A 6,226-nucleotide genomic window follows, 5' to 3' on the forward strand; every position below is an offset into this window, starting at 1 on the left:
CTGGAACTGTGAAGCAGCAGTGCTAACCAATGTGCTACCATGCTTCCCAACTGCCCAGCTTATCCCAGGCCACAGGGCAGCAAGGGCAGCAGCCTCCATCCACTTCAATTGCATAGTCACATCTCATACAAGTACCTGCATGAAAGCAACTCACCAAGGCTTCTTTGACAGCACCTTACAAACCTGTAACCTCTACTATCTAGGGCAGCAGACACAGGGGAACACCATCACCTGCAAGTTCCCCTCCAAGACAAATATCATCTTGACTTGGGAACATATGACTGTTACTTCAAAATCCTGGAACTTCCTCCCTAACAGCACTCTGGGTGCATCTGCAACACACGGACTGCCACAGTTAAAGAAGGCAGATCACCACCTTCTCATGGGCAATTACGAATGGGCAATAATTGCTGGCCCAGCCAGCAACACCCACATCCAATGAAAGACTACTTTGAGAAAATGTGCATAAAGAAAAGTACTTCAATGCACAAAGGCCTTCTTACTGTTTAAACTTTATACATGTAAAGGGTTGATAATGTCGTTTCAGTAAAATGACTGTCATATTTTGTGGGTCATTTGTGAAGTTATTGCTGCCTTGTCAATGGAACCTATATTTTTCCACCTTCAGCTGTTTGTCTGTTTGGGGAAGGCCAAGTCTGGTCATCTCCTCAGCCATGTCGGTGTGTGTGTGGAGGGCCTGGACACTCAGTGATGGTGAGCAATATGGGGGAGCACAAGTCTTGTCAAAGTAGCTGTGAGCTTTTTAATGGGCAGGAATTGAAAGGATATCGTGGCCACAGGAAGCAGATGTGAATGAGATTATCCCAAAACCCCTTGTGCACCTTGCAATGCCCATTGGCTCCAGTGTAAGGAACTCATCATTCTGCCTCGCCTGCTCAGCCCCCTCCTCCACACTCCCCTCATCTGCTCAGGAGTAATAGTCAACTCTATCCTTCTAATGAAAGGCCTTAGCTCTCTTCAAGGCTTCAATATGATTTGGACAAATTGAGTAAGTGGGTAAATACATGGCATATGCAGTATAATTGAGATAAATGTAAAGATATCCACTTCAGACAGAGAAACAGAATGGCAGAGTATTATTAAAATGGTGATAGGTTGAGAAATGTTGATGTGCACTGGGACCTGACTGTTTTTGTACACCGGTCACTGAAAGAAAATCTTCAGGTGCAGTAAGCAGTTAGGGAGGTCAATGGTATCTTGGCCTTCATTGCAAGAGGACTTGAGAGACGGACCAAGGATGTCTACTGCAGCTGTGCAGGGTCATGGTGAGATCTCACCTGGAGTATCGTGTGTAGTTTTGGTCTCCTTATCTAAGGAAAGATATACTTGCCATAGAGGGAGTGCAATGAAAGTTCACCAGACTGATTCCTGGGATGACAGGATTGTTGTATGAGGGGAGATTGGGTCGCCTGGTCCTCTATTCACTGGAGTTCAGAAGAATAAGAGAGGATCTAATTCAAACTGTGATAACCCTCAAGAGGTCGATGGGGTCACTGATTGATTCCCCTTTAGGGCTCATTGACTATGAATTCCCCTGGTCGGAGGCAGTGTCCTGCCCAGCTGGAATTCACTACCTGAGCCTTTTATAAGGCAGGCCCAGTCCTGGGCCTGCTGAACTGTTGTCCTCAGCAGGGACTAGTGATTGGTGTCGTTAGACCCTGGATTTATTGTACTTGTTGGAAATCTGTTGCTGCTGCTGTGGCACAGCTACACTGGGAGCTGAGTGCTACCGAAAGGGGAAGCCTGTTGCTTGGGGAGAGACAGACTTTCGGCCTGGAGGCTCAAACACCTCATGACCTGCAAGGGAGAGAGGAGAGAAACAGGACTCAGCCTGAATACTGGTCTGAGGCTTGCTGCCTCTTTCATTTTAAGATTGGTGGAGGAAGGGGAAGGCTCTGAGACCAACTGAAGGGGTGGGAGGTAATGGACAGTATTGGGCTGAAAGCTAAGTCCTCCCATACATTACACCATTTTAGGACACCTTATTGATAATATCTCCCTCTCCTCTCCCTCTGCATCTCTTGGGGCGAGATTAGCTTTGTTAGACTCTGCGTTTGCTGCACTTGCTGGAAATCTGCTACTGCTGTTTCAACCAAACTGGGAGCTGTGAGGAGCTGAGTGCAATTGAGAGGGAAGCCTGCTGCTTAAAGTGAGGAAGAGAGAGGGGCCTGGTGGCCTCATAGCCTGCAAGGGAGAAAGAGGAAAATTGGACTGAGTCTGGGCTTGTTGCCCTTCCATTTTAAGGTTGGTGCTTCCTGCTGGGGGAGGGGAAAGGCTTTTCTACCAATTGAAGGGGTGGGAAGTGAAGGACAGCGTTGGACTTGAAGTTAGACCGCTTCTAGGTTGAAGATACTAAATCCTCCCACCCACCACACCAACTGGGAACACGTTACTGGCCCCACTTACCTGCCCTCTGCACCTGCCCACAAGCCCCCATTACTTGTCCTGCTCTTCCTTCTCTCCTTCCCCTCTCCCTCCTTACAACGCCTACCAACAGGGGAAAGCTCCTCATCTCCATTCGCTCCCCCTCCCCCCCACAATACCTTTAATAAGTCAAACATCACTTAGGCGTGGATGTACATCACCTTATGACGACAATGCCATTGTCGCCTGTGGTGGGCCTTTCCAGCCCTCATACATGGCAGTGGTTGCTCTCAGGCCTCTGCCGCTCCCAAAGCCCTGCTATGATTTTGCCTGATAATAAAACAATTCGGGATTAAGTGCTACTCTCACGCTGACATGACCATAGAGGCTTCGATCAGGGCAATGGCTGGGGTTGTCAACCCCTCCACCATTGTGGTTGCCTCTAAAATGTAAAGCAAAGCCATATTTTTCCCGAAGGCTGAGCGGGTTGTTCACCCTGTCCCAGAAAAAGGGCTGACGGTGGGTGGGGCTTTCCTGGCAGTGGACCCTCTGGAGGCCGTTGCCCAGAGAATCATTTTGTCAAATGTTGTGCCCTTCATTCCTGGCGAGCTCCTCCTTCCCCACCTCCACCTACTGGGGGTGGTACGGTCCGAGGTGTTACCAATCCCGCTCGGGCTCAAGGAGACCTCCCTCCAACACATTTACTCCTCCCAGCACTTGTCTTTACTTGTCTGGCTTGAGAGGAATGCCTGGAGGGAAGCTTCACTGTACCCCACGAGGGGGTAAATCACTGCGTCTTCAGGTCAGTGGACGGCAGTGCCATGTGTGCAAAGAGGTGGAGCATGTTTGGAAGAACTGTCCCGCCTCCAAGGTCACTTAAAGAACCAAGGCAGCTGCATCTGGCACTGCTGCCTTGTCCATCCCCATTGTCACTCCAACTGCCTCCCAGCAAGGGAAGGCCATGCCGGCGATAGCTACCACCTCAACTGCCAGTGAGGAGAGGGGAGTGCGGGCGGAAAACAAAATGAGGGGAATGTCACCCGTGCATGAATCCAGAAACCTAGACAACCCAACCACTGGCTCAGGGAAACATGGAATCACCAGGCCCATTGGAAATAAAACCTCATCCAGGTACTGGTGTGGCCCAGGTGGCAACTTCCACCTTCAGACCCTTTTACATTGAGCCCCTCCTCGATGGTGTGCTCTGGTAACATATTTCATCTGCCAGGTGCACAGTCTGGATTATGACATGCTGCTCCTGTTCGTAGACCTGAGGGGTCTCTGGAACTTCTGAAGGCATTGCTCGTCTATGGCCAGGACCAACTCAAAGACTTGGACAAGGTGGCCCCGTGCCCCAGTTCTCTCCTGTCTGGAGTAGCAGCTGTCATCCAGGAGCCACTGCTCAGCAAACTGCTCCTCCACCAGCTCCATTTCCACTGGCTGGCAGAGAAATGGCTGTGGATGTGGAGTGACCAGGGTCGGGGATGTGCTGGGTGGCAGAGGAGTGGGCTGGATGATACCCCACGTGCTGGCCGAGTGCGTGGCGGTGGGCATCCAGCTCATGACCAATGCCATCCATGGCCTTGGGCCATGCTCAGGCCTGACATGATACATAGGATCAAGGAGGCATAACTGTGCGGTGAAATCCCGACTGAGCGTCATGCTGCTCAGACAGAATTTCACTTTGGCCCCCAAACATAGTCCATTCCCCCAGTGATGGAGCCCCACAGTCTGAGCCGCCTCACAGAAATACCCTCCATGTCCTTTGCCACGGCACAGAGGGATTTCCTGTTTGGGCAGCTGTTGCACACCTTCCACTCCCGTGCCCTTGCCTGTTGCCTGGACACACCTTGGTGAGCCTTGATGCCATTTGGCGGTGGAGGTCCCCCACTACATCAGAGACCTGGGGTAGAGGGCGGTGCATGCAGCAGTTCGAAACAACTGTAAATTGCACTGGTTCATGGGCTCCCAAGAAACCTGCCCTTTTTGGGACCTTGTGGAGTCTGTGGACCATGTCTATGTTAAATGTTATCAGCTGCACTCCCTTTTTAGTTATCTCAAAAACCTGTTACTGATGCTTTGTTTACACTTCAGCCCCACACTCCTGATCTACAGGCATTGGGTGCAGAGGGGACAGAGAACCTCCTAGTGAACCTGCTCCTGGGCCTGGCCAAACAAACTATCAACCGGTTCCGGCAGCGAGTGATCGAGGGGGGTCGTCCAGCCCAACTGTCTGCCACTCGACCATGGCTATACTCGTGGCCAGGTGTCCCTGGGGAGGGAGCATACGGTGTCTGAGGGCATTGTCGAGGCTGTCCAAGCTCGGTGGGCAGCGCAGGGACTGGGGTGTATTATTGATCCCTTAAACCACATTTTGATTTAATGTTTTAAGTTTCCTTTCTGCTTTGTCTTTTGTTTAAGGTGATTCCCTTCTTTTTTGGGGGCTTCCCCTTTTAATTTGCCCCTCAGTTTATTTGATTTAATTTATTTGTTTAGTTAAAAAGAATGACTAGTGTGTGTGTACACCACAGTAGTGGTTTTACTTTGCATTCTGAAAATAACTATGATCCTTTCCAGTCAGGTTTCCTGAGTCATTACAGAAACTAATAAAATTCTGACTGGGCTGGACAGACTGGGTGCAGGAATATTGTTTCCTCTGGCTGGAGGGTCTTGAACAAGGGGTCACAGTCTCAGGATGCAGGGGTGGCCATTTAGGATTGAAAAGAGGAGAATCTGTGGAAATCTCGGCCACAGAAGGCCATGGAGGCCACTCATTGAATATATTTAAGAAGGAAACAGATTTCTAAACTCTAATGGTGTCAAGGGGTTTGGGGAGAGAATGGAGTATGGCATTGAGATAGAGAATCAGCAATGATCATGTTGAATTGCAGGCCTGAATGGCCTAAACCTGCTCCTATTTTCTATTTTCCTATGTTTCTGCAATGTTAAAGTACACGGAGATTCATACTCCAGTGCTGGACTGGATTGTACAGGCACCAGGATTGAATCTTTAAAATGCTGATGGGCTGTTCATTCATCGCTCCAGTAAAGCTATGTTAAGTATTGGACGTTTCCTCTGCTGTAGTGCCAGGCTTCATCACAGCTGGCAGTAGCCATGTCTACAGTGGTGAATTCCTGACCCCGGAGATCCATTCCTGAAGGCACGAGAATAGCTGTAGCACCTGAGACTCGTGAAGTTTGCTGTTATAAGAACATAAGAACATAAGAAATAGGAGCAGGAGTAGGCCATCTAGCCCATCGAGCCTGCCCCGCCATTCAATAAGATCATGGCTGATCTGTCGTGGCTCAGTTCCACATTCCCGCCCTCTCCACATAACCCTTAATCCCCTTGCCTATCAAAAACCTATCAACCCGCGTCTTAAAAATATTTAGCGAGGCAGCCTCCACCACTTCAACGGGCAGAGAATTCCAGAGATTCACCACCCTTTGAGTGAAGAAGTTCCTCCTCAACTCTGTTCTAAACCGCCCCCTCTTTATCTTGAGGCTGTGCCCTCTAGTCCTACTGTCCTTTCTGAGCGGGAAGAGCCTCTCCACCTCTATCCTATCCATCCCATTCAACATCTTATACGTCTCAATGAGATCTCCCCTCATTCTTCTAAACTCTAACGAGTACAAGCCTAGTTTATTCAGCCTCTCCTCATAGCTCAACCCCCTCAACTCCGGAATCAGCCTAGTAAACCTCCTCTGCACTCCCTCCAAGGCCAAAATATCCTTGCGTAAGTGCGGCGACCAAAACTGTACACAGTACTCCAGCTGCGGCCTCACCAGTGCCCTATACAGCTGCAGCAAGATCTCCCTACTTTTATATTCAATCCCCCTC

Source organism: Carcharhinus amblyrhynchos, chromosome 4, assembly GCF_965287045.1.
Source record: "Carcharhinus amblyrhynchos chromosome 4, sCarAmb.v2.hapA, whole genome shotgun sequence".
NCBI classification, from domain to species: domain Eukaryota; kingdom Metazoa; phylum Chordata; class Chondrichthyes; order Carcharhiniformes; family Carcharhinidae; genus Carcharhinus; species Carcharhinus amblyrhynchos.